This window comes from Prionailurus viverrinus, chromosome A2, assembly GCF_022837055.1.
Source record: "Prionailurus viverrinus isolate Anna chromosome A2, UM_Priviv_1.0, whole genome shotgun sequence".
NCBI classification, from domain to species: domain Eukaryota; kingdom Metazoa; phylum Chordata; class Mammalia; order Carnivora; family Felidae; genus Prionailurus; species Prionailurus viverrinus.
In genome coordinates this window covers 100,878,635-100,902,107 of record NC_062562.1, presented here as the reverse complement: position 1 = coordinate 100,902,107, position 23,473 = coordinate 100,878,635, and the positions used below count along the sequence as shown (strand labels likewise).

Genomic DNA, 23,473 nt, shown 5'->3' with positions numbered 1-23,473 from the left:
TGGGTCCACTACTTCCTAGCCCCTCCTCACTGTCCTATTTCACTGTAAGGAAGCAATCACTCTAATATTGACCTAATGACAAGATCTCAAAACTTCTAGACATTTTGAAATCACTAGACAAAATACAGTATGGTTTATATGAAGTTAAACAGGCTTCTTCTCACTGGTTCACAGGAGATAGGGCATGGAAGAGTCTTATGGACATGAAAATATATTATTTAGGAGAAATCATACATTGAAGCACTGTGAACCACTAAGCATAAATTAGTTCACCAGATTCGTCACCAAAAAGAGTTACCAGGACCTAATAGCAATACAGCAGTTTGGGTTGGAGATGTAGAGAGTTGGGGGTAGGAATAAGATATATACCAGCAGAGGAATACAGCCACATTGAAGGCTGAATTGAAAGTGCTTTCTTTCCCTCTCCTGACTTGCCCAGTGCATCCCTCCAATTTCATAGATCCTACTACATTCACTGAAATTTCTTGTTGACTACCAATTTGCATAGCCCCTCAGGATGTCCTCAATGTAGACCTTACTGTGTGTATAATTGTGTGTGTGTGTGTGTGTGTGCGCGCGCGCGCACGCATGCACGTGTGTATGCATTTGGGAGAAAAAATTTGATTCTATCTTTCTAGGTTCTTTGGTCTGATAATCAAATTAACATAAAACAGATTAAATAGAGAAAACAAATGTAATTACATATTTATTGACGTCCATAAGAATATGAGACCCAAGGACAAGCCAGACAATTGAGACTTATGTGGCATCTTGAGCTAAGGAATGGGATAAGGGCCTGGGGTTTAAAGGGGAGGAGGATGGTTCACAGGATGATAAGAGCAGATGTTTGGTAATTAGATATTTGTCCTGCCATACAGATAGGTCATTCAGATAAAAATGTAATCTCTTAGTAATAGCTCTTTTTCTGGGCCAGGCCCTTCTCTACATTTTTTCAGGTAGTTTACAAAGGAGATGAAAGTTACTTCTGAGTCTGCTGAATCTTGATTGCTCAAAATTGTCCATATGCCAAAGTGGCACATTTTGGGGCTACTTGTCCTTGAGCCTCTTTAGGAAGGATAAGGAAAGTGGTATGGCAGTAGATCTTTAACATTCAGTTCTTTAGAAAGAAAAAGCCCTGATTTTTAGCATTTTTCTGATTTCCATGGGGGTAAATACTTTCATCGTGGCCAATTTCAAGCTACCAATTTGCCGTTACTGAGCACAGAGCTGGGAGAGCCTGAGTAAGCAGCACTCCATTTTGCTCCCATCATACACATTATAGTAGGCATAAATAATTTCAAAAACATAGTTAACAATAAAATGTAAGAATTACATAATAGTAAAATGTAAAATGTAATGTTTTGACAATTTCGTACCTTTATTTTAATATAATTTATTTATAATTTTATATAATTTAATTTTTAACAATGGTCGGGCAGAATTCCTCTCAATTTAGTAATTGGCTCTCACCAGCCAATAGGAGACATATCTAGCATATCGCTGGAGATTAGTTAATAATTCTACATCAGCAATTACAGCAAACCTCAGAGAAAGCTTTCCAGCAGTTATGCCACTGAAGGTGAGCAGAATTTGCCACTCCAAAATATGCCCCTTTGGCACAGAGCTTATTTTAGGATGATTATTTTTGCAAAAAACAACAGAAGTTACCCTTTTGTAAGAGCATTTACACTTATAAGGAAAATCTCCATTTGTAAGGGTGTCTCCTTCTCTGTACCAGGAAAAGAAGAATGACTCAATTTCTAGAAACTGTTATCAATGGAGAAAGCAACTGACTTAAATCTGCTTAACTATTTACACTTGTTAACTGTGCTTTGCCTGATAATCTCATATAACTGACTCCCTACCACCGCCCCCCCTCCCTGCCCCCAACATCTTTTGTCTTTGGCTAGAGATATTTAAGGTGGTAGCTTGGGCCATATTAGAGTTACTCAGTTTTCCTGGGTCTTCCCCGTGTATATAGGAGGTATACATGTTATTAAACTTTAGTTTGTTTTTCTCCTGTTAATCTGTCTTTTATTACAGAGGGGTCTCAGCCAAGAACCTAGAAGGTAGGTTCTTGCATATACCATGGTATGGTTGCAGTGAGATACTAATCTCCTACATGGTATGGTAGGGTCTGAGTCACCTCTGACTTCAAGCAGCCTCATTCATTTAGCCACGTGCTGTGCAAATGGGCCAGGACAGGACATAAAAAAGTCTGAGAAGCCCTGCTTCAGAATACCTATTAACTCCTTTCAAGCCATTTCTCTCTTGAGCCAGTGCTCAACTATATATTGACTAAAGTTTAATTTTTTCTATGTTTTTTTATGTGTGTAATAACCTAAAAGTGCTATCAGACAAATAACCAGGAAATATTAATCACATGTCCTGTGCTATAGACTCTGGGAACATTATAAGGAAGAATACAATAAAATCCCAGTCCTGAAGGACTCTATAATCTAGTCACAGAGATAAGACTAACACTTCAAACAATCACAAAGGCAATAAAAGATAGTAGATGTGTGTAATAAAAGGCGAAATGATATGGCACAAACCATAACTGTCATTGAATTTCAGACAAGGTATTGAGAAAACAAAAGGAAACCCAACTGATTTTACCCTCTCAATTTACAAATACAGGACTTACTATGATTATTAACCAGTTATGTGGGAGTGAGGCAGGGTCCAGCTCTCCTAAATTCCATGCCATCCATTTAATCCACTTAACTGAGCAGCTATCATGCCCAGGGTACTGTTCTCAGGTGAATTTTCCATTAGGAGATACACTACCCAAGACTCACAAAGAAATTTTAATTTCTTTTCCATCAGAAGGATAAAAACACTAAAATTTAGGTCCAAGAAAAGTTTTAATATATGATATTAATATATTTGTCTTCATACCAGTATAATCATAAAACACAATTTTTAATGTTTTTATTTGCCAGCCGAAGTATATCTCTTTGGCATGTGGATTATTTTAGGCTGATTATTTTTAAGAAACAGAAGGCTCAAGAAATTTTTCTTTTTTTCCTTCCCACTAATTGCCTAAAAGAATTTAGATAGAGGGCTTGTTCCAGGAAGGGAGCCATCACCATAGGTAACGATTATGTAATATGAACTAGGTATGGTAGACAGGGAGGAGCTTAGCAAGATCTGTTGGATTGAAGTCCTCTCTATGTCCCATTGTTTTTGCAAGGCCCATCAGATATTTGTTTACCAAAAATTTACACTTTTTCATCTTTTGTGAATTGCTTTCCTTCCTTTTGAAGACCTCTACCCTCTTCTGCTTAGCTTAGGATGACATACATAACTTTTTTTGCCTGATTGTCTTTGGAATCTCTCATGTTTATGTGGATTCCTTACACGTACATCATTAAATCTGATTGTCTCATGTTAATCTGTCTCATGCCAATTTAATTCTTTTTGTTTCAAAATTTTATTTTTTTATTCAAGTATAATTAACATACATTGTAATGTTAGTTTCAGGTGATATTATAATGATTCCACAATTCTATACATTTCTCATTGCTCATCAAGATAGGTGTAGTCTTAATTCCCTTTATCTTTTTTACCCATGCTCCCATACACCTCCCCTCTGGCAACCATCAGTTTGTTTCCTGTTTTTAAGACTCTTTGTTTCTTTGTCTCTTTTTTCTTTGTTCATTTCCTTTGTTTCTTAAATTCCACATACGAGTGAAAGCATATGGTGTTTGTCTTTGTATGACTGACTTATTTCACTTAGCATTATGCCCTCTAGGATCATACATGTTGCAAATGGCAAGATTTCATTCTTTTTTTGAGCAGAGTAATATTCCATTTTGTGTGTGTGTGTGTGTGTGTGCGTGCACACATACATACCACATCTTCTTTATCCATTCTTTTATCAGTGAACATTTGGGTTGCTTCTATATCTTGCAAGGTTATGGTATTTAATACTGCAGTAAACATAGGGGTGCATATATTTTTTGGATTACTGTTTTCATTTTCTTTAGGTAAATACCCAGTAATGGAATTACTATATCATATGGTATTTCCACTTTTACTTTTTTTTTTTTAATATATTTTTTTCAACGTTTATTTATTTTTGGGACAGAGAGAGACAGAGCATGAACGGGGGAGGGGCACAGAGAGAGGGAGACACAGAATTGGAAACAGGCTCCAGGCTCTGAGCCATCAGCCCAGAGCCTGACGCGGGGCTCGAACTCACGGACCGCGAGATCGTGACCTGGCTGAAGTCGGACGCTTAACCGACTGCGCCACCCAGGCGCCCCTCCACTTTTACTTTTTGAGGAACATCAATATTGTTTTCCACTGTGGCTGCACCAATTTGCATTTCTACCAACAGGGCGCAAGGGTTTCTTTTTCTCCACATCCTCTCCAACACTTGTTATGTTTTGTCTTTTTGATATTAGCCATTCTGACAGGTATAAGGTGATATTTCATATGGTTTTAATTTGCATTTCTCTGATGATTAGTGATGTTAAGCATATTTTCATGTTTATGTTGACCACTTGTCTGTCTTACTTGTAAAAATATCTATTTATGTTGTCTGCCTATTTTTAATTCTTTGGGGGGTTTTATTTGGTGCTGAATTGTATAAGTTCTTTATATATTTTGAATAGGAACTCCTTATCACTTATATAATTTGCAAGTATCTTCTCCCAATCAGTAGGTTGCCTCTTTGTTTTCTTTATGGTTTCCTTTGCTGTGCAAAAGCTTTTTATTTTGGTGTAATCAATAGTTTAATTTTGCTTTTATTTTCCTTGCCTGGGAAGACATATCTAGAAAAATGTTTGTATATCTGATGTGAAAGAAATGACTAGCTATGTTTTCTTCTTGTAATTTTATGTTTACAGGTCTCACATTTAAATCTGTGATCCTTTTGAGTTTATTTTTGTGTATGGTGTAAGAAAGTGGTCCATTTTCATTCTTTTGCATGTAGCTGTCCGGTTTTGCCATCACCATTTGTTAAAGAGACTGTCTTTTCCCCATTGTATATTATTGCATCTTTGTCATAGATTAATTGACCATGTAACTGTGAGTTTGTGGAATCTCCTGTTCCCTTGATCTGTGTGTCTATTTTTATGTCATTACCATACAGTTTTGATTACTACGGCTTTGTAGTATACCTTAAAATCTGGGATTGTGAAAGAGAGAGGGACAGAGAGAAAGGGAGAGAGAGAATCCAAATCAGGCTCCGTGCTGTGAACACAGAGCCTGATGCAGGCTTGATCTGGTGAACAGTGAGATCATGACCTGAACTGAAATCAATAGTGGGATGTTCAACCATTAAGCTAACCAGGCACCCCTCAACTTTGTTCTTTTTAAAGACTACTTTGGCTATTTGGGGTCCTTAATGGTTCCATACAAATTTTAGAATTATTTGTTCTAATTTTATGAAATATGTTGTTGGTAGTTTAATAGGGATTGCATTGAATTTACAGATTGCTTTGGATAGTGTGGACTATTTTAACCCTGTTGGTTCTTCCAGTCCATGAGCATGGAATATCTTTCCATTTGTTTGTGTGCCTTCAATTTCTTTCATCAGGGTTTTATCATTTTTAGAGTATAGGTCTTTTACTTTAAATTTTTAATATTTTTTATGGAGAAAAAAGCCCAGGAAGGCAAAAGCACCTCTGACCCATGAAGGTCATAATGAGGTTCTATTTTAGGCACTAGGGAAAGGTACAATGGTGAGTAAGACAGATAATGCTCTGCTTTCATGGAACTTTCATTCTCTTAGGGGGAGAAACCATTAGGAAGTCCATAAACAAATCAAGAAGCAAAATAATTGCGGACAGTGATAAAGAAAAGGCTGTAAGAAAATAAAACATGATTTTTTTTACAGAGAGACAGGGTGGGAATGTTTCTAAAATAGGCCTTTTGGAGGAAGTTGAGCTCTGAATGATGAGAAAAAGCCAGTCCAATAAAAAGATCCAAAGGAAGAGCTTTCCAGACCAAGGGAACAGCGTGGGCAAAGGTGCTGAGGAATTAGCTTGGTGGAGTGGAGGAGCCGAAAGCTCAGGGGATTAGTGGGTTTGAGCATAGAGGGAAAAGAGAGGAGGTGAACAGAAGAGGTGGAAGTGGTAGGAGGGGCTGTAGCATGGAGACCTGAGGCCATTGAAGGGCATTACATTTAGTGAAGAACACAGTGGGAAACCACTGTAGGTGTTTAAACAGAGGAAGGATAGAATCGCAATACATATATCACAATAAGATCAGTCCAGGTTTAGTGTGGAGAATTGCCTGGAAATGGAGGAGACCAGTTTGGAAGCCTGAACATTAAGGCAAGCAAGTGATGACATTCCTTAAGTCAGTGTCGTAGCGCTGGGGATGGAAAGGACAGGATAGATCCGGGATGTGTTTTGGATGTAGAGTAGCAGGAATGGATGTTGGAGCAGCAGGAAAAAGCATCAAGGGTAGGGAAGAATGGGAGAGAAGCCCTGGCAGTCTTCATGGAAGGGGTGATTATGCAATAGGAAGAATGGATCATTTCATAGAGCAAAGAAAAACTGTCTTTCACCAACTTGAAAAGAGCTTACTTTCGATTATTAGGCTATGAAAATACACCAAAGTTAACGGGATAAAACGTATGCAAGCTCCAATTGTAGTTACTTGTAATATTTTGGTATTTGAAAGCTATTAAAAAGGGAGTAAGTTCTTTCAGTTTATATTGCTTATGAATCAGAAGATGCATTGTTTTATAATAACTTTAATTGTCCTGAAATACATTTCATTGAACATATATTGTGGGTAAATGAGCCACAAAGGAAGGCCCAATTTTTAATTCGAAGAGTACTCAAAAACAAATGAAAACAATATATCAATAGAAACAAAAGACAATTTTAATGAGTGTTTTATGGAACACTGAAATAATTCCTCTGTATTATAACTTGAATCCATTATGTAAAAATTAAGCACAATAGGATGGATAAAAAATGTTTAAATTAATAGAAGCTTATACATGTGTGATGGAAGCATGAGAATCATCTGGGGGAGGCCATAGTGAACCTCAGAAATTATTTAGTCTTTCAAAGTCTGTCTTGTAAAATAATAATGCTCAACTCATAGCATGAGATTAAATTAATGTACTTTGTAGTCTGCTATATCAGTGGGCGTGTTACTTTTCAGAGACGTGGTTTCTGAACTTAAAAAAAGTTAACAAACTAGTTAAAAAGCCTATTTTAATCCAGTTAGTCTCTTAAACAAATTATTGGGATAAAGCAGATTGCAGGATAAAAATTTTGACCAACTATGAAAGCAAACAGCTTTATTTTTCCAGCTTTATTGAGGAATAATTGACAAATAAAATTGTCATGTATATTTAAAGTATACAGTGTGATGATTATATATATATATATATATATATATATATATAATTTGTAAAATGATTACCATAATAAGGTTAATTAATGTATCCATCACCTCATATAGTTACCTTTTGTGTATGTGTGGTGAGAATGCTTAAGATTTACTCTTAGCAAATTTCAATTATACAACACAATTGTCATTAACTATAGTTACCAAGCTGTACGTTAGATCCCCGGAACTTAGTCATATCTTAACTAAAGACTTGTACCCTTTGACCAGCATATTTCCCCCACACCCCAACCCCTGGTAATTACCATTCTATTCTCTGTTTCTGTGAGCTTGACTTTTTTTAACTTTTAGATTCCACATATAAGTGAGATCATATCATATGTATCTTTCCCTGTCTGACTTACTTCACTTAGCATAATGTCCTTCAGTTTCATCCACATTGTTGCAAATGTCAGGATTTCCTTCTTCTTGCCAGCTGAAAAATATTCTGTGTGTGTGTATGTGCGCACATGCACACAAATATTGCATCTTTATCCATTCATCTAGTGAAGTACAACTAGGTTGTTTTTGTATCTTGGCTATTGAGAATGATGCTGAAATGGACATGGGAGTACAGATATCTCTTCAAGATAATGAGTGCATTTCTTTTAGGTATCTAACCCTTAAGTGGGATTTATGGGTCATATGGTAGCTCTATTTTTTAATTTCTTGAGGAAGGAAACCCCATACTGTTTTCCATAATGGCTGCACCAGTTTACATTCCCACTGACAGTACACAGGTTTTCTTTCCTCCATATCCTTGTCAGCACTTATCTCTTATGTTGATGACAGTCATCCTAACAGGACTCATACCTTGTTGTGGTTTTAATTTGCATTTCCCTGATGATTAGTGATGTTGAGCACCTTTCATATACCCCCTGTTGGTCATTTAAGCAAACAACTTTAAGGAATGTTAAGACTAATAGTGTTGGGTTTTACAGAAAAATTAAAGTTATATATATATATATCCTTATTACCTTTAATATCTAGAAATATGCAGTGGTATACTGTGAGAATTTAGAGAAATTATAGAAGTCAGACAGTCTAATGGTTCCCAGACCTTGGGATTTATAGAGCAGTTAATTTTCTGAAAAAAAAAAAAGAAAGAAAGAAAAAAAAAAAGAAATAGAGAGACTGACGCAGGACTGGCAACTTTTGATTTATTCATATTATAAGATAAAAACATCAAATAATCACTATCATCTACTACTATGAAATTGAGTTCTTAAAATAAGACATTTTTATGCCAAACTTTTATTAAAAAATACTTACTCAAAAATACAAAGTGCTGTCTATATATATATATATTATATATATATATATAATATATATATATTTTTTTTTTACAAATAACCAATTACAAAATGTTGGTCCATATTTCTTATTTTTTTGGCAGACTGTTGAATGTTTGTCATGATCCAGTTGGCAATTGTTAATGCCTATGCCCTTTGGCAGTTGAAAATTCATCCAGTGCTCCAATTTTTAAGACGATGGGAAGCTCATCACCAACAAATCACTGGGTGACTCATCAAGTTTAAAAACAGGTAAGTTTGCTTAATACAGTAAAATTTACCATGATATTTCTTATACAGACTGTTTTTTAATGCCTCTTGAAAGCATGGATTCCATTGACATACCTTTTATTCACATATAACTATTATTATACCAAACACACATTGTTCTGTTTATTCGCATGATTTTGGTAGGATCTCGGAGATGATATTTTATTGTGTATATAGCTGTGTTAGAGTTACACTTTAAAAATCTGTGGATTTTTCCATAGTTGAGATTAGTCTCCCTCTTGAGAATATTTTATATTCAATTATTCTTTTGACAAGTATCAATCCATATTATTTCATGTCTCCTGGGCTGCCCAAGGCTGATGTAAGTAGTCACTAGTGTAGGAGGAGATTTGAGTGGCAAGGAGAGGATACCCAGAGGGCTCAGAGTCAGGGAAAGTAACGAGGGGATAGCCTGGTACCACAAAATAAAATGAGAGGTGGCATTTTATCCAAATGCAAGATAAAAAAGAATTGTGCTGACTTTGACAATAGTATTAGTAGTTAACTCTCATAAATCTTCTCTTCTCTAAGATAAGAATCAGATACTAATGAAGTCATGAGAGGAGAGGCTTCTGGGAATGACTTTGAAGGGGGCCATTTAATTCTTTGCTGTAATAAGTTCGTAACTGAAACAAGGATTCTGAGCTCTATTTTCTCTCTTTCCTCTCACTTGTGATGCTTCAACTCCTTAGTCCACTTCAGCCAAAGAAAATGTATTAGTCTCCTGATATAAATTTGAGAGCTGAGAAGAGAGTTTTCGGAAACCATGATTGCTCTAAAGAATGTAGATGAAACCTTGTAAAATGATAGGCAATTAAAGTAAGAAGTATACCAAAATGTCAAAATTTATTATCTCTGGGCAAAGGGATTATAAGCACTTTTTATTACTTTCCCTTTTCTGTAGTTTTCAAATGTTCTATTGTACATATGTATCACTTTTACAGGCCCAAGAAACATGTTGCATATGTTGAAAAACAAAGCAAAAAACAAAACCTGCCAGTGTGGACAACCGATTGAATCGATTATAGAGATATTGTCAGTGAAAGCAGAATAATTTGACACAAAACCTGCATATTTTAAGCACTAATGAAATAATATCTTAAACTAGAATAGAGAGGTGCTTGATGGATTGCATAAATAAACTATTTGCTTTATCACAGGAATTACATTTAATATGCTTAATCCCTGAACTGTGCCTTCTTAGCAATGTTAACTCGTAAAAAAGAGGCAATGTGGATCATGGTTAGGTTTGCTCTGTAAAATTGCAGGAGGTATTCCAAGGAGAATGATGTAGAAGAAGTTATAACACAATTGCCTTTCCAGGGACTTACTTGGAAAGTAGATCTCTAGGATGAGTAGACACATATCAGAGATGTGAGGAGCCATTGTGTTTGAGGTGACTGGCATGGGTAGTGACCCCCCACCAGTGGAGAGCACCTATCATAAACTCCTTCAGCCTGTGTCCCAATTCCCTGAGGCACTTGCCTGCACCTGGGTAAATGTGGAGTATGTTTTAGCCAACTCCTATGTAACCAGATTGCTGCTTCCTCTATAGTGGACAGAATATCCTAGATATCCTAGTTATTTGAAAAATCCATGTAGAGACATTTGAACCCAATCTTTAAAAGAGACTTAGCTGTATGGAATATCACAGAGCTGATTTCACTGGAGCTCTTTGGCCTGTATTTCTTTATTTCTCTCTTTTTTAATTTTTTAAAATTATTTTTATCTTTGAAAGAGAGAGAGAAAAACAGTCCGAGCAGGGGAGGGGCAGAGAGAGAGGGAGACACAGAATCGGAAGTAGCCTCCAGGCTCTGAGCTGTCAGCACAGAGCCTGACACAGGGCTTGAACCCACAACCCATGAGATCATGACCTGAGCCGAAGTTGGACGCTTGACCTCCTGAGCCACCCAAGCGACCCTGGCCTATATTTCTTTAAAGTACTATTTTAGATTTTAGAGGGAAAATGTCTTTGCCATTCACTGTGTAAGAAGATCCAATACCATATTTATATATATGTATCTGAGCCAGTATTAAGTAGAGTGGAATTTGAGTGACTGATGTAATTATAAAATTTTTGAATAAAACTAGCACCAAAATTCTTTAATGTCCTCCATCATTTTATCCTAAAACAAAATTGATTATTGGGGACATGTAGTGTCACAACTGAGAAATTGTGTTTCTTTTGAATACTTCTTTTTTGGAAGGACCATTAAGGTGCTTAGAGTAAATACTTCTACTTATCTGTGTGTAAGTCTGTGAAAAGATGACTGGTTGACTCTTGTTTAGATAAAAGCACCACAAAACCCCAATGATCTCAAGCTTTATTTATTTATTTATATTTAAATGTTTATTTATTTTGAGAGAGAGAGAGCAAGCAGGGGAGGGGCAGAGAAAGAGGGAGAGAGAATCCCAAGTAGGCTTCCATACTGTCAGTGCAGAATGCAACATGGGGCTCAGTCCCACAAACCATGAGATCATGACCTGAGCCAAAGTCAAGAGTTGGAGCGTTAACTGGCTGAGCCATTCAGGCACGGCGGTGATCGCCACCCCCCACCCCCCCACCGTGATCTCAAATTTGAAGGCCAAGAAAAAGTAATTACGCATATCAGAAACATAAATGGCAATTCTTCACAGGAAAGATTTAGGTAAAAGTTGAACCCATAGGACCTCCCTCCAGATGGCAAATCGCACAGCCTCACTTCCACATGCTAAGGAAATGACTTCATCTTTAAGTATTGCCTGCTCCCCTGTCATTCTAAGGACTGTGCTAGATGGGAATTTTAAAGTTTGGGGTTGTTATGTCATCAGCTCAGGAGATGCAGAACTGAGAAAGATGTTAGGAAACCTCCAATCCAACTCCCTTGTTTTAATGTTTTTGAGGGAATGAAGAACAGGACAGAGGAAAACTCGAGACATTCCCCTAGGTCACACAGAAAGGCAAGTTGCTAATTACATGACAGTTGCTCATATGGTTTAATTGTTTTTATGACAACCCTTAAATCCTGTTTCTCCCTCCTTCACTGCATTTCCTTTTTCTTTGGAGACTGTCATGATCAGGGTAAAATACTGAGGTAATCACAGACCTATTGTGATTGCTATCCAGGGTCCAGCATTCATATATTATTTACTGCTGAGTTCTAGCCTGTAAAACACCTGTTCTCCTAATTTTTCTCTGGAATGAACACAAGTATGCATATGAGTATGCATATACCTGACCCACTCCTGGCTGTGGGCTCATATTTCCAATGCGCTGTAACTGCACTGCTTTCCCTTCCCAAGAAAGAACAATTGACTATAATAGTGACATTCTTTATAGGGAAAATCTTAAGTATTCTAAAAAATTTTTTATTCATTAAACCATTCACATATTTTCATAGTTTAAGCTATTTCTAGCCACGTCTCCAAACTGATTGTGACTATGGCCACTAATATTCCCAATGAGAAATGTTGCTTTGTGAAGTCATTTTGGTTGATTTAATCCTTTGCACGATCTTATGTGGTAGTTACTAATTTTATCTCCATTTTATACATGAGAAACCTGAAGCTCAGAGAAGTTAAGTAACTTGCCCAAAGTCCCACTGGCCAGTGGAGGAAAAGTCAGCATCCTAACCCTGATGTCGCTGACTCAAAAGCACATAACCTTTCTCCTATGCTATGGTGCTTTCTTTAAGAATTGAGTCTCCACTTAAAAACTGAGAACAAACTGAGGGTAGATGGGGGGGTGGGAGGGAGGGGATGGGGGGTGATGGGTATTGAGGAGGGCACCTTTTGGGATGAGCACTGGGTTTTGTATGGAAACCAATTTGACAATAAATTTGATATTAAAAAAAATAAAAACAAAACAAAACAAAAGAATTGAGTCTCCAGTCCTCCTCTTAAACGCTGCCTGCACTGCAGCTCTGGCTGCCCCTGGGGGCAGGGCCATAGGGGAAAGTGCCACATCCTTTGAGTGAAGTGAGAATTCTGCTAGAGAGGAAATGGCTGCCTCTTCATCATCCTCCTCAGCTGTTGGGGTCGTTGGAAGTTCTGTCACTGGATCTGGTGTCAGTGTCTCAGACCTTGCCCCACCACGGAAAGCCCTTTTCACCTACCCCAAGGGAACTGGAGAGATGTTGGAAGATGGCTCTGAGAGATTCCTCTGCAAAATCTGTTTTCAGTTACCAAGTGACATCTGTGCTTAAACAGGTGAAAGATGATCAGCAAGTTGCTCGGATGAAAAAATTAGCTGGTTTGGTAGAAGAGCTGGAGGCAGATGAGTGGTGGTTTAAACCCATTGAGCAGCTGCTGGTGTTCACATCCTCTTCAGATTGACCTTGCCCGGATGGCCACCTCTGGTGCACAGCCAGTGCCCCGGGAGGGACTTTTCTTGCAGCTTACACAGCCACCCAGAGATGCACAGCTCCACTGTGGAATTGTTTGATACACATCCATGCTTGGTTTCTCTGTATCTATCTGCAAGCAACAAATACTTAAATGTGTGATCATGCAGGGAAAAGTTTTGTTTATTCAGAAAAAGTATTGAGAATCAGATTAATACAACCAGCATCAGGTTTAAAAGATATTTATAAAACTTTACAAGCCAGGTAGGACATATGCCAGAATTGGCCAACTGAATGACATCACTCCTGTCATTCATGCAGTGCCTGGAGTCCTCACCAGTCAAATCCAAGATCAGGATCTGGAATTACAAAACATAGCATTTCTGACCTAAAACAGTTCTTTGCAGATGAATGTGATTTAAGCTCAGGACCTGTCCAAATGAGGAATTTTAAAATGTTCATTTTTTTCCTTCTATTTTTAGACATCTAATTCTATAGATTCCAATTTTTTCTAACCTCTTCTAGATACATGCTAAATGCTGGCAAAAATACTTACTTTTTGAATGTTGAAGCACTTGTAAAAATAAATCTGTGAGCAAAATCCTTTTAAACAAAGAAATCCTGAGTTCATTTTATTGGTGGGCTCAAGCAATTCTGTAGCAAATAAATCCTTTGAAAGAGTTAAAAAAAATTGAGTCTCAAATACATCCTTCTTTCATAAATACCCAGTGTTAGGTGGGTGATTCCATGCTTAGTTGGAGTAAGAACACCTAGAGAAATGTAGCTTCTGTCCTGTCCTCTCTACTATATTTCATCCCTCTTCTTAGAATGATTTTTCATTACCTTTTCAATTGAAAATGTATATAAAAGCAAATGCATGTGTTCTTCTCTCTTTCTTTCAGAAACAGTAGTGTAATACACTACTATGTATTTTTCCCCATTTTGCTTTTTTACTTAGCCATACTTTCTGGAAATGACTACAAGGACATGCACAGACATACTCTCTATTCCTTTTACAGCTCCATAGCACTCTACTCAATGCATGTACTGTACTTCATTTAGCCAGCTCCATTGGATTGATAGTTGGGTTACTTTTGGTCTTATTTTGTTATAAATTTCAAAGAATAGATAGCTTTACGTATTATTGTATTGTTTTTGTATACATCTTTTTTTGTCATGCATTGTTAGGATAGATTCATAGAAGTAGTTGGTATTGCTAAGAAGGTAAATGCACATATAATTTTCCTACATGTTGTTAAATTCTACTCTGTAATAGTTGTATTAATTTACCACCCCAATCAGCAATTCCTTTCCTTCACAGTGTTGCTACCAATAATGTTCATCAAATTTGAATTTTTATCACACTGATAAGTGGGAAAAAATGTAACAGTGCAGTTTTAATTTGTGTTTTCTTATTATGAATAAATTTGGGTATTTTTCCGTATGGTTAAAAACTATTTATTTGTGTCTCTTTTTTTGGGCAATATTTATTCATTTCCATTGTTTGTCTTTTTTTTTCAGTTTTTAAGGGCTCTTTATTTTTACAAATATCGATTTTTTTTCTGTGATAGATATTACAAATACTTTTCTCAGTTTGTCATTTGTCTTTTGGCATTTTGATTTTGTTACCATAAAACTATTTGCCATAAAATTTCCATTATAATCAATTTCCACTTATCAAGAAATAGTACAGAGTAACCAATCTGAGAAATAATTGTGATTAAAAGCATTATTAATATACTGTGAATTTTTGGAAATGTATAGTTACTATGAATCAATGAAGATAGCCACAAATAAGAAGCCAGGTCTTTGCAAGAAAAAAAAAAACCTAACAACATGTAAGGGTACAAGAAATATATGAACAAATAGGGGAAATATAGTATTTTTGGATAAAAATATTCAATAGTAAAGGTGTCATTTTACCTACCAGATATGTAGGAACTATCAAATCCAAAGATGGAAAAATAATTTAAAAATGAAAAAAAGTAAACAGGGACTCAAAAAATTTGTAGAACAGTACCAAATTACTAACATATGTGCAATTGGAATCTTAGAATCAGAAGAGAGTAAGATTGAGCCAGGAAAAAAAAAATCAAAATTCAGAATATGACGCCTGAAAACTGTAAATTTTATGAAAAAAAATCCCTCAAAACCCTCATTTACAGATCCAAGGAACTCACCAAACACCAAACAGAATATATATATGTAATTATAATAGCTATATTTTAAAGAAAACCATAGCTGTGCACATGATAGCCAAATTGCTAAAAACTGAAGATAAAGAAAAAAAGCATATACAAAAAAGACATTATTTAAAGGAAAACAGGATAAGAAGGGCATCCTTAAAATGTTGAAAGAAAAATAAATTATTCACCTAGAATCCTATGTTAAGTAATAATAAGCTTTAAAATCAAGGATAAAATAAAAACATTTTCAGATAAATGAAAACAGAGAAAATTCCTTGATGGCAGATATCCTTAAAATAGACAATGGGCAATGAATAAAGTTTACAAATCCAAACATAGTTACTTGAATATATTAATAAAATGGATAAACCCCCTAACAAAAGTAGTCAATAATAAAGAGAATACAAATTACCAAAATAAAAAATGTAAGGGATTATCACTACAGATAATACAGGTCTTAAAAGGGGAGTATGATAATCACATTTCTGACAATTAATACAACTTTGATAAAATAGATAAATTCCTTGAAAAACAAAATTTACCAAAATGAACTCAAGAAGAAATACAAAATATGAGTAACTTCTTATCCAATAAGAAAATTAAAATTTTAATTAAAAAACTTCCCACAAAGATTACAAGCTTATATGGTTTTACTGATAATGTTAACAAACATTCAAGAAAAAATAAATATCAATATTACATAAATTTTTACAAAAAATTAAGGAGGAGGGAACATTTCTCAATTACTTTTATGAGGCCAGACTAACACTGACAACAGAACTCACAAAGACAATACAAAAAAAATGATGTTACAGACCAATAACTCTCATAGAACAAACTCTCAACAATATTAGTAAATAAAATCCAACAATATATAAATGAGGGTAATATTTATCCCAGATATTCAAGATTGCTTCATTGTTCAAAACTCAGTGTAACTCACTACATTAAGAAAGTAAAGGAGGGGCAACTGGGTGGCTTAGTTGGTTAAGTGCCCGACTCTTGATCTGAGCTCAGCCTTGATATCAGGGACATGAGTTCAAGCCCTGCATTGGACTCCATGCCAGGTGTGGAGCCTACTTAAAAAAAAAGAAAAGAGGGCCACCTGGGTGGCTCAGTCAGTTAAGTGTCTGACTTCGGCCCAGGTCATGATCTCACAGTTTGTGGGTTTGAGCCCCACATCAGGCTCCGTGCTGACAGCTCAGGGCCTAGAGCCTACTTCTGATTCTATGTCTCCCTCTCTCTTTGCCCCGTCCCCACTCATGCTCTGTCTCTCTCTCTCTCTCTCTCTCACAAAAATGAATAAAAGTTAAAAAAAAATTAAAAGAAAAGAAAGGAAAAACATGTGATGATCTTAGCAGATTCAAAAAAAGCATTTGACAAAATTTAAAACCAGTGTGTAGTAAAAAATCTCAGTAATAAGAATAAAAGAAAACTGCCTCATGTTGATAAAAGGCATTTGTGAAAATCCTGCAAAAAATTTCATACTTAATGGTGATGCTCTAAATTCTTTCTCCCTAAGATCAGGAACATTGAGAGGATGCCCTCTTTGCCCTCTCTCACTATTTTCATTCAATATTTTACTAGCTATTCTAGCCACCGCAGTAGGCAAGATAAATAAATAAAAGACATACAAGTTGGAAGGGAAGAAATAAAACTGTATTTATTTACAGACAGCATAAATGGCTAAATAGAAAATCCCGAGGGCACTAAAAAACTGTTAGAACAATAACTGAATTTGCAATAATAATAAATGGATTTTAGAATATACAATATATAAAATTTCAGTATAGAACATTTCTATATTTCTAACTTTATATTTCTATATACTTGCAACAAAAAATGGAAAATAAAAATTTTAAACACTAAAATTTATTATAATATAAAAATAACCATAGAATACCGAGACATAGGTTTAACAAATTATGTAAAGGACCTGCACATTGAAAACTACAAAGTGTTGCTAAAAGAAACTAAAGATTATGTACATCATTGGGAAGATATACTATATTCATGGATTGAAAGAATCATTTATGTTAAAATATATATTCTTCCCAAGTTTATCTAGAAACACAAAGCAATCCCAGTAAAAATTTCAGCAGAATTTTGTTTTGTTTTAGAAATTGACAAGTTAATTCTAAAAATTACATAGAAATGCAAATGATTGAGAATAGCCAGTGTAATTTTAAAAGAAAGTTGGAGGAATTATATTAACTATTTTAAGATTTACTATGAAGCTATGATTATCAGAGTATAGAATTATGTGTCTTGTAATGGACATATAAGTCAATGAAACAGAATAGGAGTACAAAAATAGAGCTGCATGCACACACACACACACACACACACACACACACACACTGATTTCTGACAAAGACTCAGAAGTAACAGCATTCTAACAAGAATGGATTTCACAGACATTTGGGCAAACATGCCATTTTATGAACTTACAGAATAGGCAAGTCTAGTCTTGATAAAAATCAGATCAACTCTTTTCAGGAGTAAGTAATAGTTGTAAGAGATTGACTACAAAAGGATATGAGGATCATTGTTTGGGGGAAGTAAATGTTCTTGAAAAAATGGTTTTTTTAATGTTTATTTATTTTTAAGAGACAGAGAGTGTGTGTGTGAGCAGGGAAGGGGCAGAGATAGAGGGAGACACAGAATCTGAAGCAGGCTCCAAGCTCTGAGCTGTCAGCACAGAATCCAGCACAGAGCTCGAACCCAGGAACCAGGAGATCATGACCTGAGCCAAAGTCCGATGCTTAACCTACTGAGAGACCCTGGCATCCCTGGGGGAAGTAAATGTTCTATAGTTTGATTGGTATGGTGTTTACAAGTTCGTATACAGTTGTCAAATGTCAGCAGCCCGTGCCCTTAAATTTTGACATTATTTTTATTGTGTGTGTATATACCTCAATAAATTTTATTTTAAAAACATCTTTCATATAACTGTTACCTCTCAGTAATGAATCTGTATTGTAATCTTGTTTAGAATGGTAAAAAATATTGGAAATAAATTAATCCAACAACGGAGAAAGAGTTAACCTATAGCCACAAATGATTGGAGGTGGGAATAATTAAAATTACTATAACTGAGCAAAAATATTTACTCATTAGTTTGTAACTACTATTGTGAACCATAACAACCAGTAGACATATACTGTGTGCTTGTTATTCTACATTTGCTTCCTTCACTCTCATTTTCTGTCTTTCAATTCTCTACGTGTTGCCCTGCATGGCTGAGGCATAGGGCCAGCATTGCCCAGATTCCCTTGTTAGCTAGATAAACTTGTTCAGTTTAGCCAGTGAAAGCCATCAACAGAACATTGGGATGAAAAAGGAAGACAAGATATAAGTATTTCTTTACCATTTCTTCCTTGCTTTGTTTCAGGGTTCTGGCAGTGGCTTTGGCGCCCAAGACCATAGCTTTGTCTGTTGGGCAACCTCTCTTCTATGACTCCAGCTCTTATTGGGCTCCAATAACATTACCTAGTCCTTTATTTCCAAGTTTTGGATGGTAATAGCTTCCTGCTCTGCTATCTCCGGTACTTTAACATCCTTTATTGTTTTTATTGACTGCCCACACCTCTGTAAATAGTCTCTTTATTAAGGTCTGTTGAATTGCTCCATCTTAATAAAATTCTGTTTCCCACCAAGACAGATCTACCCTGGTCTTTCTGCAATATTTCTAATTGCATATAACAGTTTGTTTTACCTTACTAATGTCAAAGCAACCCAAGTAAAATTAGGTAACACATCTGAAAGCAGACTTTTCAGTTGCTACCATTTGACCATTTTCCATCAAGCAATTTGTATAAACTAGCTGTAGACATTTTACTTTACTCTTTGTGAGGATATCTTTAAAATGATAACTGTATATCAAATATTAAATGGAATTTAACCTAATCATCCAAGTATATTTCATACAGCTTTGACCTGTTTTAATTGTGTCATTGACTTTTCTATGATTTCTTTCTCTTCTTTTACCAGGTGTAATAGAGAAGTCAGATTTCTGGTCCAAGAATCTCTGTAGGTTTATGTACTTAGCATTTAGCACTTTCATAAAATTCAGGCTGGGTAGCTTGACAAGTACAGCAGTATTTTTATTTATGAGGCATAAATATGCTACCTCTAGCTTAGTCAGATTTCCTGAAGCCTTTCTTAAATGATTTTCTGCTGCTAAAACCTCTTGTGCTCAGTACACAATTGATTTAGATATTGTTAAACCATTAAATTGCCAGCTTTCTCTTCTGCTTTCTTTGCTGAATAACACAGCTATGTGTTTGTTGTTCTCTTTTAGCTCTGAGCTAAAATTCAGAAGAAAGCAGTGCTAAGCATTGTGATTAGTGATTCCAGGTGAAATGGCTGCTAATGTCAAACATTTCTTCCTTGACTAGGAAAGATGAGAAGTCAATCTTTTTTAATATGATCATCCTAATGGTGCTACTCTGGGTAATGAAAGATTTTAGTTTATTTGGAATCAGACCATATACTAAGATTAGCAGGAACCAGATATTTTTCCAGGACAGAACCTTAGAGTAATCTTGGTCCAGAAACATTATTACCTGCACAGATGCTGACAACACAGTCAAAGCTGCTTTTCATTTATGAAAATCAGAATCAATTTAGTACTAAATCAGGAGCCCATGAAGGAGTTACTTCAAGCGGCGATTTCTTTGATTAGCTATAACTTCAGTTTTGTGACTGTGGGAAGTGATTATCTTTGCTCATGGAAGACAAATTCCTACTGCAAAAGGACAAGAAATCTATCCCCCTTTTGACTATGACACCAATCAGTTCTAATGTGAACTATAATTCTTCAGTGCCCTGTAATTTTCCTAAAAGCTTCCAGATTGGAAAATGCTGTTCAAACTGACAGCTTCTTTCTCTCTTTATGTACTTGCACAGCAGGTGGATGTAGAAGTGACAGAAATGTGTCCTGTTTCATTACTTAATCTTTTTGATGGATATCATGCTATCTCTTTATTGTGCAACTAGAGAAAGGGCTTCTTTGCTGTCATGGTTACAATATGTCATTGCTGGAATTTTAAACTGAGACACGATGTAGTTGATGAGAGTTTTTATGCAATCTCTAATATTGTCCCTGTCATTGATATCTCTGCAGAAGAAAGTCTTTGTCTGTTCTGAAGTATATAATCCAGTTTTCTTAGTGATTATGAAGTCTTTGGATGACCAAGAGAAGTATAAAATTCAGTAGTTAAAGAATGAAATTGTCTTTATTGGTTCTCTTCAGCAAATACCACATTTTTGTGTTATTCTTCAGAAAATATTAACTATTTCAGTAAATATTTCCCTGGGGGCTTAATTGATACCCAATTATCATTATTTTAAACCCTAATATTCTTTATAAAAATGTAGCATTTGCTGAAATAGTGCATCTTATGTACTGTTAACCTGTTTATCCTCTCAGTTTTTATATAACAATATTTCTTAAATAACAGTTACTTTCTCTACTTATTATCTAGAGTTCAACAACATTTATCTACATGGGGTCTGTACACAGGTGTTTAACAAATTTAAAAATACAATAAAATTTGATATTATTAGTCTGTTTATGTGAAAACATTTGAATTAATTCATCTGGAAGCATAAATTCAGCCAAAATTATATTGAAGTATTTCTGAAAAGTTAAGCTTATCACATCACCTGTGACTTAGTATTCAACATCTATAAACTCTTTAGTATTCAGCATCATGTCCCTTTGAAACTGATTGCATTAACCCAATTTTTAAAAGGGAGGAATGGGTCAGAAAGATGTTAGGAAGTTTTAGGTTTAAGTATGTGTTTGTATTTTTAGTTTAAATTTTCACTGTAATTATTGTGGTGTTTTTTGAAATGTGTACTTATTTATTTGGAGAGAGAGAGAGTGTGAGAGAGAGAGAGAGAGATCATGAGTGGGATTGGGGCAGAGAAAGAGGAGAGAGAGAATTCCAAGCCAACATGGGGCTTGATCCCACAAACACTGAAATTATGACCTGAGCCAAGATCAAGAGTCAGACACTCAATGGACTCAGCCACTCAGGTGCCCCTATAATTATTGTAGTGTTTTATTTTGAAAAGTGAAGTTTCTGAGAGGAAAAAGTAATATAAACTCAGTTACAACCATTGTTCCTTTGCAAATGGACTATATATCTGTTTTATGATAAGCGTATTACAACATTGAGAATTTATGTTTTGCTTGAGCCACATGAAACATGATTTAAAAAACAATATTGTTTTAGTGATATGTAAACAATTTCTAAATTTAAGTGTATATATTTATATTTCTTCTTCTAAAATGGTAAATGTTTCCAGATAATCATTTATACTTCAATTTTTAGTTGTTAAAGGCAATGCTATATGTATTTTTTCTGGTGCTTTAAGACACCTTATTTGTGTGAAATATGTGTGCTCACCAACCTAGGTAGTCACTGCATGATTCAGGGTAGTTTCAGAGGGTCCTGCACACCTTTCGCCGTCGGCTGCTCTCACTGTAGCTTACTGCCTGCTGCCCAGGGAAACAAAAGCTGGCAGTCCAAGCCCCATTTCCCTCGATGTTAGGTTTATATGTGTATTTGGAATAGTGAGATATGCCAGTCACAGTTTTGACTGCTTTGGACAACTTCCTTCTGTTTCTTGTGGAAGGGTGGATAAAGGGAGGGTAGGGAAGGAAGCATTTTTTTCTCAACAACTTTCATAAGCTTCAAAATAAACCACTTCTGCCATCTCTCTTTAATAGATTGCTTGTAAGAATAACCAGTGAGCCAGGTTCTGATGTACAGATCATTCCAGAACAGGTTGTGTGTGTGTGTGTGTGTGTGTGTGTGTGTGTGTGATAAACTCCATAAGATATTATCATAACAGGTTTATGTGGCTAATTTTCATTTATTTTATCCACCTAGTTACAGTTTTCTTTATTTTGCATTTATCCTAAATTTGTAAGACTTATCTAGGACTGTGTACTTCTATATGGAGACTATTCTTTATTATTTCCTTGGTAGTTTTGCTGGTGATGAATTCTCTATTTTTTTTTTTTAGCCTGAGGATATCATTTTAGTTTAAATTTGGATGATACTTTCAATAGCATAGAAATCAATTCTTTTTCTTTCAGTCCATTGAAAATATCACTGTATACTGTTTTATGAGAAGTCATCTCTTATACTGATTATTATTCATTTGAATATAGTATCTCTTTTCCTCTGTATGCTTTTAAGATTGCTCTTTATATTTGGCTGTCTGAAATTTTACCTTGATATGTATAGGTGTGGATTTGTCTGTATTTTTCACACTTGGGCTTCTTAAATCTGTGGATGATGTCTTTGAACAGTTTTGGAAAATTCACAGCCATTATCTTTTTAAGTATTGTGGCTTCTGCCACATCTGAGAAAGGAAATAAATGCACGTTTGCTCTTTTCACTGTATTATCTATGTCTCTTCCTCCCTCTCTTGTTTCTGCTGGTTCATATGCATTTTTTCCTCTCTCTGTGTTATCACTGGTTGCATTATCATTGCCTGGTTATCACTGATTGTGTTCCAGACACTTTATTTGAAAAATTCCTTGAAGAAATAACTTGAGGCTTAGCTAATATTATGTTCCAATCAAAATTATTTTTGTTGGCTTCTGTTGTGCACCTGTGGGCACTGTAAACTCTTGCCTAGTATTACCTTAATCCAATTTCAGAATTTATCCAACTTGATCACTTGACATTGGGCCATAGTCCATATAGGGGAGAGTTTATCTCTGGTTCTTCTTACTTCTATGATTAAGCCATTTGGGGTCCCAACCCAAATACAGGATTGTACCAGATTCCCCAGTTGTTGGGGACACTGCTTTTTTTTCTGTACTCCAAGCTAAATAAGTCTGTTGACTGAGCAGCCTCTTTAGGAATCAACAGATGCCCCTGAGAAGCAGTTCCAAATGTTTATGTCTCTGTTTTCCCACCTTCTCCGAAATCTTGGCCTGGGGATTTTTCAATATTTTCATATCTTTATGACACTAACATGTAATTTTTTTAATTTGTGTTCATTTTTTAAAAATGTC

At 35.5% G+C, this 23,473-nt stretch overlaps 1 pseudogene; it reads left to right on the top strand.

The window, feature by feature from the left end:
• Positions 1–12,840: 12,840 nt before the first annotated feature.
• LOC125153613 (anaphase-promoting complex subunit 16-like) lies at positions 12,841–13,235 on the top strand (annotated as a pseudogene).
• The last annotated feature ends 10,238 nt before the right edge of the window (positions 13,236–23,473 follow it).